Below are 17,937 nucleotides of genomic sequence, written 5' to 3'. Positions count from 1 at the left end.
GCAAAAGAATATATATAGTATGCTACCTTTTGTGTAAGCAAGAAGGAAAGTCAGAAAACATATATATTTTCTTATCTTTACAAAAGAAACACAAGGAGGATAAATCAGGAAACATTAAAGTAGGTCACCTACAAGAGGTGGGGGGAATAGGGCAGAAGAGATATGGTGGGAGTAATACTTCTCTGAGTGTATATCTTTTTGCGTAGTTCTGACCTTCAGCAATGTGTTAATGTTCTGCAGATTTAAAAATAAAATGAATAAGAAAAAAAAAGAAAAAATTGAATAAGGATGGGAAGGGGAAAAATCTCTAAAACTGAAAGTAAACTGAGCCAAATCACCCAATCATACTTCAAATGAATAACATAATGGAAGAGAGAGATAAAGAAAGAAATGACTAATTCAGGTTACTTATGAACACTTCAGTCTTGGGTGGGAACATGGGGTAGTGGGGGATTGCACACAAATCCTGAACTCTTTTTAGTGGGCTTGTTTTTTGTATGGTTAGGGAAAAGCAGTTCTGAAAAAATTTTGTATGTATTATAGGATTGAACAAAGGAGTACAGGTGGCTAGAACAACACAGGTTTGAATCGCAAGCATCCACTTATATACAGATATTTTAAAAATAAATACTACAGTACTATGCAATCTGAGGTTGGTTGAATCTGTGGATGTCAAACTGCAGATATAGAGGGCTAACTATGAAGTTATATGAGGATTTTCAACTATGTGTTAGAGGTAGGCACCCCTAACCTCCCTGTGTTTTTCAGGGGTCAACTGAAAATATATTGTTGCTCTTGGGAGCCAGGGTTCTTCTTAGGGAAGAAGGGCCGTAATATGGAATGTGGGAAGGCAAAAAGAACCCTGCTGGGATGGATTGAAATTGGAGGTATCAGTGTGTACCATATTTCTAAAACATATATAGTATGTGTTTATACATGTATATACACGCATATATGTATATTTATACATATGAATGCATATACATTTGTACATTACCTAGCTTTGTCTGCTGAAAGGGCCAAGAAGCAATAACACCTCAGTTACACTGAGCACACCTAGTACCCAGGTCTTGGTCTCTAATACCATTCCCCACTGAAAGTAGGGCTCCTGGGAGAAACAGCTGATTCCAGGGCTGGGGCAGGGTAGGTATGAGATGAGTCTAGAACACTTAGTTATGCTAGAAATTTAAAAAGTGCTAGAAAAAAAGATGGAAGCATGTCACAAGGACACAGGAGCCAGCTTGAAAGGATTCCTACTAGCTAAATCTGGGACAATTTGAATACAAAAAATTAAATAAAATGATGACTCATAAACCATTAAAAAGAGGAATTCACGAGTCCCTACCAATAACAAATGAATATACTAATAATTAATATATGGGGAGGAGGGAGGGCTGTTGCATACAATTAAAGGCTGAATGTGAACTGGTAAATTGGGAGAAGGTACTAGAGCTGGAAAGTTAGCATTTTGCAACCATTATGGAAAAGATTAGATCAAGCAAGAATTATCAATACATGCTAAATTTAGGGGAAATTTAGATGAGGAACAGGATATTTGTATGGTCTTAAAGTATCTTGCACAGACTGATTACTAGTTCCAAGGGAAAAAATTAGCTATTACACAGTGGAGAAATTTGACATCTTGACTGGTCAAAATTTGCATCAGTGATGAGAGCAGATGGACATCACATGCTTCTAGATGTGATACCCTGAGAAAGATAGAACAGCACCTATGTAGTATCCGGGCCAAGATTGTGAAACTTGAATCATGAGGAAACATTAGACAAACTCCAAATGAGAAATATTTTATCGAAAATGGGGGAGAGGGGAGGTCTATACTAAAAAAATGTCATCATGGATGACCAGGAAAGACTCTGGAAGTGTTCCAGATTAAAGAAGGATAAAGAGACATGACGGCTAAGTGCAATCCTTGACCCCAGGCTGGATTCTTTACTGGGGTGAAAATGCTGTAAGGACATTATGAGATCAATTGACAAAAATGGGATATGGACAGTAGATTTGATTAAGGTATTGTTCCAATGTTAAATTTACTGAGGATGATAACCATACTATATGTATGTAAGAGAATGTCTCTATTCAGAGGAAATACAATTAATGTATTTAGGGATAAGTGGCCATGATCTATGTAATTTCCTTAAAAAAATCAAGGGAAAATATTACATGCGAAAGAGAGAGAGAGAGAGAGAGAGAGAGAGCAAGAGGAAATAGTAAAGCAAGCAAATAATAAAGCACATGGGTAAACTGTCAGCAATAGGTGAATCCTGGTAAAAGAAAATCAGGCATTCTTTTACTATTTTTACTGTTGTACCTTTTCTCTAAGCTTAAAGTTATTTCCAAATAGAAGGTTAAAAATTTAATCTTGGGACTTCCGGGTAAGATGGCGGAAGAGTAAGACGCGGAGATCACCTTCCTCCCCACGGATACACCAGAAATACAGCTACACGTGGAACAACTCCTACAGAACACCTACTGAAGGCTGGCAGAAGACCCCAGACCTCCCAAAAGGCAAGAAACTCCCCACATACCTGGGTAGGGCAAAGCGGAGAGATCCTCACACAGAGGATCGGTGCCGAGCGGCACTCACCAGCCCGAGAGGCTTGTCTGCTCGCCCACCGGGGCGCGCAGCGCTGGAAGCTGAGGCTCGGGCTTCGGTCAGAGCGCAGGGAGAGGACTGGGGCTGGCGGCGAGAACTCAGCCTGAAGGGGGCTAATGTGCCACAGCTAGCCGGGAGGGAGTCCGGGAAAACTCTGGAGCTGCCGAAGAGGCAAGAGACTTTTTCTTCCCTCTTGGTTTCCTGGTGCGCAAGGAGAGGGGATTAAGAGCGCTGCTTAAAGGGGCTCCACGGACGGGCACGAGTCGCGACTGAAAGCGCGGAGCCCAGTGACGGGCGTGGGACGCTGGGGCTGCTGCTGCTGCCGCCAAGAAGCCTGTGTGCGAGCGCAGGTCACTGCCCACACCGCACTTCCGGGAGCCTGTGCAGCCCGCCACTGCCGGGGTCCCGGGATCCAGGGGCGGCTTCCCTGGGAGAACGCACGGCGTGCCTCAGGCTGGTGCAACGCCACGCCGACCTCTGCCGCTGCAGGCTCGCCCCGCACTCCGTGCCCCTCCCTCCCGCCCGGCCTGAGTGAGCAAGAGTCCCCGAAGCGGCTGCTCCTTTAACCCTGTCCTGTCTGAGCGAAGAACAGACGCCCTCCGGCGACCTGACCTCAGAGGCGGGGCCAAATCCAAAGCTGAGACCCAGGAGCTGTGAGAACAAAGAAGAGAAAGGGAAACCTCTCCCAGCAGCCTCAGAAGCAGCGGATTAAAGCTCCACAATCAACTTGATGTACCCTGCATCTGTGGAACACATGAATAGACAACACATCATCCCAAATTGAGGAGCCGAGAGTCAGTGCTGTGCCTCTGAGGTGAGAGAGCCAACTTCAGGACACTGGTCCACAAGAGACCTCCCAGCTCCACATAATATCAAACGGCAAAAATCTTCCAGAGATCTCCATCTCAGCACCAGCACCCAGCTTCACTCAACGACCAGCAAGCTACAGTGCTGGACACCCTATGCCAAACAACTAGCAAGACAGGAACACAATGCCACCCATTAGCAGAGAGGTGGCCTAAAATCATAAAAAGTCCGCAGACACCCCAAAACACACCACCAGACGTGGACCTGCCCACCAGAAAGACAAGATCCAGCCTCATCCACCAGAACACAGGCACTAGTCCCCTCCACCAGGAAGCCTACACAACCCACTAACCCAACCTTAGCCACTGGGGACAGACACCAAAAACAACGGGAACTACGAACCTGCAGCCTGCAAAAAGGAGACCCCAAACACAGTAACATAAGCAAAATGAGAAGACAGAAAAACACACAGCAGGAGAAGGAGCAAGATAAAAACCCACCAGATCTAACAAATGAAGAGGTAATAGGCAGTCTACCTGAAAAAGAATTCAGAATAATGATGGTAAAGATGATCCAAGATTCTATTTCCCAGATCCAAAATCTTGGAAATAGAATAGACAAAATGCAAGCAACAGTTAACAAGGACCTAGAAGAACTAAAGATGAATCAAGCATCGATTAAAAACACAATACATGAAATAAAAAATACTCTAGATGGGATCAATAGCAGAATAACTGAGGCAGAAGAACGGATAAGTGAGGTGGAAGATAAAATAGTGGAAATAACTGCTGCAGAGCAAAATAAAGAAAAAAGAATGAAAAGAACAGAGGACAGTCTCAGAGACCTCTGGGACAACATTAAACGCACCAACATTCGAATTATAGGGGTTCCAGAAGAAGAAGAGAAAAAGAAAGGGACTGAGAAAATATTTGAAGAGATTATAGTTGAAAACTTCCCTAATATGGGAAAGGAAATAGTTAATCAAGTCCAGGAGGCACAGAGAGTCCCATACAGAATAAATCCAAGGAGAAATACGCCAAGACACATATTAATCAAACTGTCAAAAAATAAACACAAAGAAATCATATTAAAAGCAGCAAGGCAAAAACAACAAATAACACACAAGGGAATCCCCATCAGGATAACAGCTGATCTCTCAGCAGAAACTCTACAAGCCAGAAGGGAGTGGCAGGACATAATTAAAGTGATGAAGGAGAAAAACCTGCAACCAAGATTACTCTACCCAGCAAGGATCTCATTCAGATTTGATAGAGAAATTAAAACGTTTACAGACAAGCAAAAGCTGAGAGAGTTCAGCACCACCAAACCAGCTTTACAACAAATGCTAAAGGAAGTTCTTTAGGCAAGAAACACAACAGAAGTAAAAGACCTACAATAACGAACCCAAAACAATTAAGAAAATGGGAATAGGAACATACATATCGATAATTACCTTAAATGTAAATGGACTAAATGCTCCCACCAAAAGACACAGAGTGGCTGAATGGATACAAAAACAAGACCCATATATATGCTGTCTACAAGAGACCCACTTCAGACCTAGAGACACATACAGACTGAAAGTAAGGGGATGGAAAAAGATATTCCATGCAAATGGAAATCAAAAGAAAGCTGGAGTAGCAATTCTCATATCAGACAAAATAGACTTTAAAATAAAGACTACTAGAAGAGACAAAGAAGGACACTACCTAATGATCAAGGGATCGATCCAAGAAGAAGATATAACAATTGTAAATATTTATGCACCAAACATAGGAGCACCTCAATACATAAGGCAAATACTAACAGCCATAAAAGGAGAAATCGACAGTAACACAATCATAGTAGGGGACTTTAACACCCCACTTTCACCAATGGACAGATCATCCAAAATGAAAATAAATAAGGAAACACAAGCTTTAAATGATACATTAAACAAGATGGACTTAATTGATATTTATAGGACATTCCATCCAAAAACAACAGAATACACATTTTTCTCAAGTGCTCATGGAACATTCTCCAGGATAGATCATATCTTGGGTCACAAATCAAGCCTTGGTAAATTTAAGAAAATTGAAATTGTATCAAGTATCTTTTCCGACCACAATGCTATGAGACTAGATATCAATTACAGGAAAAGAGCTGTAAAAAATACAAACACATGGAGGCTAAACAATACACTACTTAATAACGAAGTGATCACTGAAGAAATCAAAGAGGAAATTAAAAAATACCTAGAAACAAATGACAATGGAGACACGACCACCCAAAACCTATGGGATGCAGCAAAAGCAGTTCTAAGAGGGAAGTTTATAGCAATACAATCCCACCTTAAGAAACAGGAAACATCTCGAATAAACAACCTAACCTTGCACCTAAAGCAATTAGAGAAAGAAGAACAAAAACATCCCAAAGTTAGCAGAAGGAAAGAAATCATAAAAATCAGATCAGAAATAAATGAAAAAGAAATGAAGGAAATGATAGCAAAGATCAATAAAACTAAAAGCTGGTTCTTTGAGAAGATAAACAAAATTGATAAACCATTAGCCAGACTCATCAAGAAAAAAAGGGAGAAGACTCAAATCAATAGAATTAGAAATGAAAAAGGAGAAGTAACAACTGACACTGCAGAAATACAAAAGATCATGAGAGATTACTATAAGCAACTCTATGCCAATAAAATGGACAACCTGGAAGAAATGGACAAATTTTTAGAAATGCACAACCTGCCGAGATTGAACCAGGAAGAAATAGAAAATATGAACAGACCAATCACAAGCACTGAAATTGAAACTGTGATAAAAAATCTTCCAACAAACAAAAGCCCAGGACCAGATGGCTTCACAGGCGAATTCTATCAAGCATTTAGAGAAGAGCTAACACCTATCCTTCTGAAACTCTTCCAAAATATAGCAGAGGGAGGAACACTCCCAAACTCATTCTACGAGGCCACCATCACCTTGATACCAAAACCAGACAAGGATGTCACAAAGAAAGAAAACTACAGGCCAATATCACTGATGAACATAGATGCAAAAATCCTCAACAAAATACTAGCAAACAGAATCCAACAGCACATTAAAAGGATCATACACCATGATCAAGTGGGGTTTATTCCAGGAATGCAAGGATTCTTCAATATACGCAAATCAATCAACGTGATACACCATATTAACAAATTGAAGGAGAAAAACCATATGATCATCTCAATAGATGCAGAAAAAGCTTTTGACAAAATTCAACACCCATTTATGATAAAAACCCTGCAGAAAGTAGGCATAGAGGGAACTTTCCTCAACATAATAAAGGCCATATATGACAAACCCACAGCCAGCATCGTCCTCAATGGTGAAAAACTGAAACCATTTCCACTAAGATCAGGAACAAGACAAGGTTGCCCACTCTCACCACTCTTATTCAACATAGTTTTGGAAGTTTTAGCCACAGCAATCAGAGAAGAAAAGGAAATAAAAGGAATCCAAATTGGAAAAGAAGAAGTAAAGCTGTCACTGTTTGCAGATGACATGATACTGTACATAGAGAATCCTAAAGATGCTACCAGAAAACTACTAGAGCTAATCAATGAATTTGGTAAAGTTGCAGGATACAAAATTAATGCACAGAAATCTCTGGCATTCCTATATACTAATGATGAAAAATCTGAAAGTGAAATCAAGGAAACACTCCCATTTACCATTGCAACAAAAAGAATAAAATATCTAGGAATAAACCTACCTAAGGAGACAAAAGACCTGTATGCAGAAAATTATAAGACACTGATGAAAGAAATTAAAGATGATACAAATAGATGGAGAGATGTACCATGTTCTTGGATTGGAAGAATCAACATTGTGAAAATGACTCTACTACCCAAAGCAATCTACAGATTCAATGCAATCCCTATCAAACTACCACTGGCATTTTTCACAGAACTAGAACAAAAAATTTCACAATTTGTATGGAAACACAAAAGACCCCGAATAGCCAAAGCAATCTTGAGAACGAAAAATGGAGCTGGAGGAATCAGGCTCCCTGACTTCAGACTATACTACAAAGCTACAGTAATCAAGACAGTGTGGTACTGGCACAAAAACAGAAAGATAGATCAATGGAACAGGATAGAAAGCCCAGAGTTAAACGCACGGACATATGGTCACCTTATCTTTGATAAAGGAGGCAGGAATGTACAGTGGAGAAAGGACAGTCTCTTCAATAAGTGGTGCTGGGAAAACTGGATAGGGACATGTAAAAGTATGAGACTAGATCACTCCCTAACACCGTACACAAAAATAAGCTCAAAATGGATTAAAGACCTAAATGTAAGGCCAGACACTATCAAACTCTTAGAGGAAAACATAGGCAGAACCCTCTATGACATAAATCACAGCAAGATCCTTTTTGACCCACCTCCTAGAGAAATGGAAATAAAGACAAAAATAAACACATGGGACCTAATGAAACTTAAAAGCTTTTGCACAGCAAAGGAAACCATAAACAAGACCAAAAGACAACCCTCAGAATGGGAGAAAATATTTGCAAATGAAGCAACTGACAAAGGATTAATCTCCAAAATTTATAAGCAGCTCATGCAGCTCAATAACAAAAAAACAAACAACCCAATCCAAAAATGGGCAGAAGACCTAAATAGACATTTCTCCACAGAAGATATACAGACTGCCAACAAATACATGAAAGGATGCTCAACATCTTTACTCATTAGAGAAATGCAAATCAAAACTACCATGAGATATCATCTCACACCAGTCAGAATGGCCATCATCAAAAAATCTAGAAACAATAAATGCTGGAGAGGGTGTGGAAAAAAGGGAACACTCTTGCACTGCTGGTGGGAATGTGAATTGGTACAGCCGCTATGGAGAACGGTATGGAGGTTCCTTAAAAAACTACAAATAGAACTACCATATGACCCAGCAATCCCACTACTGGGCATATACCCTGAGAAAACCATAATTCAAAAAGAGACATGTACCAAAATGTTCATAGCAGCCCTATTTACAATAGCCCGGAGATGGAAACAACCTAAGTGTCCATCATCGGATGAATGGATAAAGAAGATGTGGCACATATATACAATGGAATATTACTCAGCCATAAAAAGAAATGAAATTGAGCTATTTGTAATGAGGTGGATAGACCTAGAGTCTGTCATACAGAGTGAAGTAAGTCAGAAAGAGAAAGACAAATACTGTATGCTAACACATATATATGGAATTTAAGGAAAAAAAATGTCATGAAGAACCTAGGGGTAAGACAGGAATAAAGACACAGACCTACTAGAGAATGGACTTGAGGATATGGGGAGGGGGAAGGGTAAGCTGTGACAAAGTGAGAGAGTGGCATGGACATATATACACTACGAAACGTAAGGTAGATAGCTAGTGGGAAGCAGCCGCATAGCACAGGGAGATCAGCTCGGTGCTTTGTGACCGCCTGGAGGGGTGGGATAGGGAGGGTGGGAGGGAGATGCAAAAGGGAGGGGATATGGAAACATATGTATATGTATAACTGATTAAATTTGTTATAAAAAAAAATTTAATCTTGCATATCCTGCTTTAATGGAGGAACATTTATCTCCCTACTATTCTGTTTTGGTTCTGGGGACCATGTTGAAGTCTGACCACTTGTTAGAATAGATAATATCAGTAATTAAGAACCCCCCCTCGGGCTTCCCTGGTGGCGCAGTGGTTGAGAGTCCGCCTGCCGATGCAGGGTACACGGGTTCGTGCCCCGGTCCGGGGAGATCCCACATGCCGCAGAGCGGCTGGGCCCGTGAGCCATGGCCGCTGAGCCTGCGCGTCCGGAGCCTGCACGTCCAGAGCCTGTGCTAGGCAATAGGAGAGGCCACAACAGTGAGAGGCCAGTGTACCGCAAAAAAAAAAAAAAAAAAAAGAACCCCCCCTCTTTTTTTTTGTAGTGAAGCCTTTTCTTTGGAAATGAAATCTTATGTGGAAAATCAAGCTGTAGAAGAGATGCAAGAGGGGCTGTTCTGATTCAAGCATGTGTGTATTTGTGGGGGGTATTAGAGTCCTGTCTGCCTGTCTACTCCACCTCCAGCTCCCAGGTGGGCAGCCCGAAGGCATCTCCAGGGAAGGGAGTTTGACAACCACTGCTCTAAATTAAACTGGCCATGGTCCAACTGACCTTAGTAACCACTGAATGAGAATGACTCTTCTGAGATTGGGTGAAAACCTCAGGATTACTTCACAGCAGTTGGCTTGGGCTTTTTGGATGTGTCCTAATGCATGCCTTCACTGATAAATGACCAGTTTTTTTCCTGTCTCTCCATGAGTTTATTCCATCCTTGGCCGGCGGTTCATACTTGACAGATATTCAGCAACAAGGAGCTGTTTGTCAGGCCCAGTGTGAGATTGTTTCAAAGGATTAAGTCGTTTTTGAAGAAGTATGTAGAGATAAGACTTGTATAAACAGAATCACATTTTCTCATAGCTGCTTCATGGTTGCTTGGGATTCATTTTCAAATGGCTGTGGGGTCTCACAGATGGGATTTATGTTTATCCAACCATTTTCTTCCTTTTCTTTCAGGTAGTTAAGGGTCTTGAACACATTTGGTGGCGAGGAACTTGGCACTGTAAGAAAACTTTGGCAAACCTTTTTGTAAACTGACCCAACACCCTCCAGGTTAACTGCTCTGAAAGTTGGAACCTCGGTATATAGTTGACGTTTGAACAACACGGGTTTGAGCTGTGCTGGTCCACTTATACGTGGATTTTTTTCAATAGTAAATATGACAGTACTACACAATCCACTGTTAGTTGAATCCTTGGGTGTAGAACCTCAGATCTGGAGGAACTGCTTGTATGGAGGACCGACTATAAGTTATACTCAAATTTTCAACTGTGCGGAGAGTCGGCACCCCTAACCACCACGGTGTTCAAGGGTCAGCTGTATTTGTATCTGCTTTAAAACTCAAACCCTAGTCAACAGAAATTTAAGAGCATTATTTATTCAACAAGCCTCGGAAGAGTGTACCTAACAAATTCATTTTGTTTAAGATGTGGCCATCTTAGCGATTCACCTCAAGTCTCTGTAAGGCTTTTTGCAGGACCCAAGACTCGACTAACTACCTGTCCCATTGTTCTTTTCATAGGAAGACAAATCCCCCCTACAGAGAAATGTTGCAAAGCTGAGGATAGAGATGACCCTTAGATTTAATCTATTGTGACAACTCCTGTTGATTGGTAGTGAGTTCCTGGATTCCTACGTTGAGAGGGATTCTGGGGCAGCATTTGGGCTTGGTGAGAATGAGTGTCATGATTGATTTGTGATGTCTGCTTGGGGTATGGAATGGGGAAGTTATCCAGGTGTATGCAACATTCGTGATGCTCCTGACCTAAAAGTAACTCCCAGGGGCCCTATTTTGTTGGAAAGGACACATTTCCCCATTGGCCATAAGTGCTGGTCTACTTTATGTGCTTTCTTACTACAAACAAAAAAATGTTGCTCACCATTCTAGTTCTACTAGGATCAAGTCATGAGCCGCTGCAGTTGCTGACCTACAGTACACCCTGAAAAGAATTCAGGATGAAGCATTCTGTGTTTTAGATATATGAACCTCCGGATAGTTAAGATGCATATCTAAGGAAGAATTTCAATGACCCCGGATTCTTGCATCTTCCCAGATAAGCACTAAAATCATTAACTTGAGATTTTGTGTGTGTGTGTGTGATTAGCGATAATCTTTTACTAAGATGTGTGCTTGTATGTGTATTTCCCAACCAAAAAAATTCATATATATATATACTTGCCTCTCCCCTACCTGTTTGGAGCAGTTCCTCAGAGCTGTCTGAGAGGCTATTTCCCAGGCTATAGTCTTCAGCAAGACACTGAATAAAATTCAACTCTCAGCTCTTATGTCGTGTGTGTATGTGTGTGTGTGTCTGTGTGTGTGTGTGTCCAGTTGACATTACTAAACAAGGAATCTTGGCTCTGGATCTCCAGATTAGATATGGGAGGAATTGGAGAAACCTCACTGAGGCTTTGAGGTGTTTCTCCTGCACACATATGGCACCCAATGCCACAAAGGAATCCTTAGTGGAGGGCATGGCAAAAGGCAGAGTTAAAAGTCTTCTATACCTTATTTGGGTTCAATTGCTTGGCCTGCTCATCTTGAGATTTTTAGAGTGCCAGTCTTTCTTTTTAAGATTTCAGAATCCTGACATTCTTGTACTGTACAAACTCAGAGATAGTTCCTTGTTATTTAAGTGGCAAGAAAAGTCGACCCTGGCAAAGCCCAGCCTCTCTCAGAAACTTCCTCAGTACTGAGACATGAGAAACAGAACAGAGTTTAGAGACGATTCCTCTGTGGAGCTCTATGCCTGATCTTCACACACGGGTGCAATATTTTCCTCCTTTAATTCCCCGGCATTTTGTATCTCTCCTAGGGAGCTCTGTAGAGCTTCTTGACAGCCTTCCCACTGAGATCCTTCTCATCTACCGCCCTCCCACATTAGTTGCTAAGAACCTTTCAATAAACCTTTAATCAGTTAACATTTTTGAAGGCCATTTATTATGTCTTGCTTCTCTTTGTTTTCTCACGATTCCTGGCAATGATGCAAAGCTCCCGAGACCCCGTTATGCATTTGCAAAATGGATTGTTTCAAAAAGACTTGTTTGTGGAATTATTTATCAGGATAAGAATAAAAAAGCTGGCTGAGCGATGTGAAGCCTGGCAATTCGTGATAGAACTGGGCCTTCTTTCCCCCTCCTCCATTCGGGTGTTCGGATTTGAGTTACTTTTGGAAATCCATGCAGACAGCTCCCTGAAGACCAGTACTTGGAGGTGTTCTTACCTGGAGGCAGGGTATTAAAAGCAGCACTCAGAGAAAGATTCAATGTGTGTTTTATCCACAAACAGCCCCGAATAAGGAAGACTTTGTGAAGGAAGATGTTGTCATACTTCCCAGCAACTGTGCTTGAATTAGCCAGTGTGACCCTCCCTTCCCTCCAGCAGAAAACAGCTCCCCATTCAGGCATTCCTTTCCCGCCAGACCCTGTTTACACCGACACTTGCCTGGGTCGACTCTAACCTTGGGGCCAGACAAATAAACTTGAACACGGAGGCAAAAATACCTCCATGGAGAGAAGTCGTGGAGGGAAGTGGGTCCTCCCCCCTCCCCCATCAGGACAGAAATAGGTGTGGGGAAGTGAGAGTGGGAGGTTTAACCAGCACTGTTTAGGGGGCAAAAGGAGGATCCACTGCCTGTTTCGAAAACTGTATAAAATGGCTCTTGCCTGTCTCACTCCCCGCTGCCTCCTTCCCCCATGGCTGAGGAATTTGTGAAGATCTTTTAATAAAAAGTTGAAACTAGCAAGAAAAGATACTGAAATTACATGGGTAGATAGGCTTTATTTCTTTAATGGAAAGAAATTGAAAGCACATTAAAATTCGAGTTTCAGAGAATTTTCATGTAATTCTTCAATGTATTGTCCCAACTTTATTCTCTTCTGGTAGATTGTCTTGACATGACCATGGTTTGAGATACTTTGAAGAGTCCAAGAAAATAATTTGGTTGTTGATAAGAGATGTAAAAAAAAAAACCCCACAAAACCCTGAGGTATTTAATAATTTTGAATCCAGATAACTATGGTAACCAACGGGACTCTGAATTCTGACAGATAATTTAGAATGCAGACACCTAACTATACCTGTTACACACCTGTTTGTCCCTCAAAACTCACCTCCAGTCTCTCTCCCCGTCATTCACCAGGCTCTAGGCCTTAAACATGCTGTTCCCTTTGCCCTTTCCTATTTGAGAGTTGCCCAAGGGTGCTGTGCCCTGTCCAGGAAGGCTGTTCCCCTGAGCACCACTGCAGGCATTGGCTGACGCCTCCAGCTTAAGTCTTACCCTCTGGCAGGCCTGCCCTGGTCACCCTTGTTGAGGGTGATCCATAATACAGATCTTATTCTTTGTTTTAGCCTCCTTTTTAGATCCTTCAAAGTGTCCAACAAAATTCAAAATTATTTTATTGGTTAGTTTACTAGTGTGGGGTGTCCCCGAAATGGAACCTCCTTGAAGGCTGGGACTCTGTCCATCTGCTTTAGCAGAGTGGCCAGCCCCAGTTGCTTGTTGAACAAATGAAGTCGTGAATTGTGGCAAGCCCCTAAGTGGAGCTGGCAGGAACAAATCACAAGGAGCCACTTGCTGCCAGGAGCCAGGCTGGCATGGAGAGGGCCAGGCCAGGCTAGGTGCGGGTACTGGGAGGAGAAACAGGAAGAAAAGCTGAGCTTTTCACTGGAATCCTTCTGACTCCGGGTGCTCTCTCCATATTCTAGTGGCAAGGTCATGTGAGTCAGCCCAGGCGTGGGCTTGAGGCTGTGTCTTTTCTGGTAAAAGGGGAGATGTGGGTCATAGTTACTACTTTTAATATTAACAATATAGCTTGGAGTTTTCCCTGGAAAAATGTGGCCTCTCAATAGCAGACATTTAGTAGGCCATGAAGGTGCCTTCCTGGCCAGGCATGGTGCTGGAGTCATAGCAGGTACAGGGTGGAAGGGGACAGACGGCGACTCAGTGTCCGGAGGGGAGACTGACATGTAAACGACAATAACACAGAATGACAAGTGCCGCTACTGAGGGGAGCACAGGAGGGACCGAGGGGGTGCGTGGAGGAGGCTCTCCAGGATGGTCACCCTCAGCTTGTTGCCGCCTGGCTGGTTCCTTAAAAGAGGATTTGGTGACCTCTGCTGGGGGATGACACCACCAGCCTGAACTGAGCCAGGCCGGTCCATGGAGAGAGGGGAGATTTACACAGAACCAAGGAGGCTTTCTAAAGTAAAATATTGGCTTTAAGAGATAAAGCTTGAAGGAGATTTGATAAAAGGTGGACTTGGACCAATAGCAGACAGAAAACACTTTATGAACAAGGCCAGAGAGTGGAGAAGGCTGGAAGGGGGTAGGGATGGGGAAATGAGAGGGGAAGGCAGCTCCCCTGGATGGGTAAATGGACCTGGAGGCCTAGCTGAGTGGGTTCAGCTGGCTGGGGACTTGGATGAAGCAATTCCACCTCTAAGAATTTATTCTCAGGAGCCAATCAGATACACGTGCAAAGAACTTACATTGACGGTAAACACTAGAGTTGCTAAACACAGGGATCAATTATCAATTAAATGATTTATGGTATACCTAAAATATGATAGGGCCATTAAAAATGATGGTGCAGGGAATTCCCTGGCAGTCCAGTGGTTAGGACTCTGCACTTTCACTGCCGAGGGCGCGGGTTCAATCCCTGGTAGGGGAACTAAGAACCTGCGTGATGAAGCCAAAAAAAAAAAAAAAAAGATGGTGCAGTTTTATTTATATTGGGATGAAAAGACATTCAAGAGACAGTAAATAAGAACATATTCAATCCATATATTGGGATGGAAAGATATATTAAGAGATACTGATAAGTAAAAAAAACAGATTACAAAACAATACTAAAAACATATAAAAGTGCAGAAGTAAACACACAGTGCTTACAGTGGTGGCAGGGGAGGTTTAAGAACCATTGTTTATTTTTTGCTTTACACTTTTATGTGTCCCCTCCACCCCCAATGAGCAGACATTAAATTTACAACCAGAAAATCAGTAAAGTTATTTCCATTTTGAAAGGAAAAATCCACAGGGTTTTAAAAGAGATGATTAGGGCTAGAATCCCAGTTGAGTAAGTGATGGCTAAGAAATGCTGCATTCCTCTTTCATAATTTTCCAAGGAGATTCTTCCATCAGGCAGAGGCTCTGGATCCTGTGGTTTAGATCTAGGTGGAGAGATGAACCCTTCTTTGGGTTTGCTCCCCAGTACTGACCTAGGGGTTGGGATGTGCTCCCTCTGTAATGCTCCACAATAGGCATGAGAAAGGAGGCACCTTCGCTGCATGTTAGAATCACTAGGAGAGTTGACATTAACACCTGTCTGTGCCCATGTCCCACCCCTCAGACCAATTAAAGCCAGATCTCTAGGGATAAGGCCCCGTGATGCTATTCTGCAGCCAGGGTTGAGTACCTCTCGATAAGAGGATAATGCATAAAAAATAAACAGACAGCATCCTAAATTTGGACCTGGGCTTTCCGGCCCTGAGTGTTAATCTTTGAAAAAGAGATGCCTTGGTCAAGCACATGCACAAATAAAGGCTTGGGGAAGTCCCACAGTAAAGAAATCTGTTTCACCTGGTGTTTCCAATTGTACCTGCCCATGGAAACCTTTGTCTAGGGCAACCCTTTATCTTGGGTCACAGTGGACTGGCAGCAGTAGCCCTGAGTCTTTCTTGAATGCCACATAATTTGTCTACCCTGTGGGGACATTCTGCAATGTCCCTAAAACCCTAGTAAGACCAAAGGGGACCTCCAGACACAGCTGTAGAGGTGAATGGGGAGTTCCCATTCTGGAACTTTGAGGTAAGCCTATTGCCCACTAGAGCACCTGACCTGGGACAGTGGGGAGGAGACACCCTGGCTACAGATTCAGGTGTACACAGGAGGAAAATGAGGTCCAAATAGGTTCCTGAGTGCCTGTCCCAAATCACGCAGCTGGGAAGGAGCCTAAAGGGGACTAAAATCCAGACTTTCTGCTTCTCATTTGGACCCCTCCTCCCCCCTTTACTTTAATGTCTTAAAGTAAAGACATTACTTTAAGCATTTTATGATCTTTGAATGAAGGAGCACTACCGTGATTAATGGGGAGTTTCAGCTTTCTTATCCCATTTTGTGTTCCTATCTCATCTGCTAAGAAGACACCCAGAGCTCTAAATATCATTTGGTCATAAGGAGTGTTTAGAATTGAAGAGCTGGTTTGACACAATTAAAAGCTTCCAGAAGGCTGTTATGGCGCCAAGTATTTACTTAGTGATAGCAAGCTATTTAAATTTCATTATGCAGTAGAAAATAGAAAGATAAGAACAAAATATGGTCAGGCTGACTGTGACCTCAAAACCCTTGCTCCTTTGGTTCAGAAAAGATAGCAGAAGCAGAACATTCTGATTCAAGGATCGTTTTGTTAAACCGTGCGTTCTCTCAAATAGAATTGTTTCTTAATCTCTTTGTGGGCTGCTAATGGGCCATTTATGGGGGGGTTCCAAGGCAAAAAGAATCTGGACCAAATATGGCTGCCGATTTGGGGAGGAGTCCCCTGTATTGCTGCTGGTTGAGCAAAGACTCAGTAACTCCCTGCTTTGAGCAAAATGAGGTTTACTATCGTAAAAAAAGAGTCAGAAACATCCCCCATCAACAAGGCAAAGAAAGTAAATTTCACTCCTTCATTCTCCTGCCTCCTTTTTATATACATCACTTTGATTGTTGAAGCTCTCACTCCTCTTCCCTCAGTCCCCTTTCAAGGTCATTCTCTACAATAATTTTAACCATAATATTTCCAGTGACACAGGTTCTCATTTTATTCTTCTTATGAGTAAGGAAGTGAGGGATGGAGGATATAACAGGGTGAAGGATCTGCTTCAGGGGATTGTCAAAAGGGGCACTCAACTGATACATATCTATATATTTGAGGAATAATTTACAAACAGTAAAATTCACCCTTTTTAGTGTATAATTTTATGACTTTTGACAAATGAATACTGCTTTATAACTAGTAGCACCAAGTCAACATATATCTCTCACTCCAGAAAGTTCCCTTGTGTCTCTTCCTTGTCAATTCCTTCTTTCTACTTCCAGTCCCTGGCAACCACCAATCAGTTTCTTATCTCCATAATTCTGCCTCTTTCATAAAACCATATACATGGAATCAGACAGTTTGTCATCTCCTGAATCTGGCTTCTTTCCCTGCGTGTAATACATTTAAAATTCACCCGTTTTCTGAGTAGTGTTCCACTGTGCGCATATACTGCAATTTGTTTCTCCATTCACCAGTTAGAGGACATTGGTGTTGTTTCCAGTTCTTGGCACTTATGGTTAAAGTTGCTATAAGCATTCACACATAGGTTTTTGTGTGGATATGTGTTTTCATTTCTTTTGAATAAATACCTAGGAGTGGTATTGTTGGATCATCTGGTAAGTTTACATAGAACTTTATAAGAACTTTAATTTTATCAGAGCTTTATATGTTTAACTTTATAAATAATATGTTTTTGTTTTTAATTTGTTTTTGATTTAAACAATTAAATTGAAATAAATTGATTTAATTGTTTAGAATTTTATAAAAGGGTATCATGCTGAGGTAATCTTTTTGTTTTTTGATTCTGTTTTTTTTCACTTAGTTTCATACTTTTAAGATTTATCCATATTTTGACATCTGGCTCTAAATGTAATATTCTATCAGGTTAATATACCATCGTTTATTCATTCCTTCTCCTACTGATGGGCATTTGGCTGTTTCCAGATTTTTAAATTGTTTTGCTTTACTACTGACATTATTGTTTAGGTCTCTTGTATTAGTTATCAATTGCTACTAGTTAACAAAAACTTAGTGGCTTAAAATAACACACATTTGTCATCTTATAGTCTCTGTGAGTTGAGAGCCCAGGTATGTCTTAGGTGGGTCCT

Source organism: Mesoplodon mirus, assembly GCF_964341445.2.
Source record: "Mesoplodon mirus genome assembly, chromosome: 8".
Lineage (NCBI taxonomy): Eukaryota > Metazoa > Chordata > Mammalia > Artiodactyla > Ziphiidae > Mesoplodon > Mesoplodon mirus.
The sequence above is the reverse complement of the archived record's forward strand: the minus strand, read 5'-3'. Positions refer to the sequence as shown.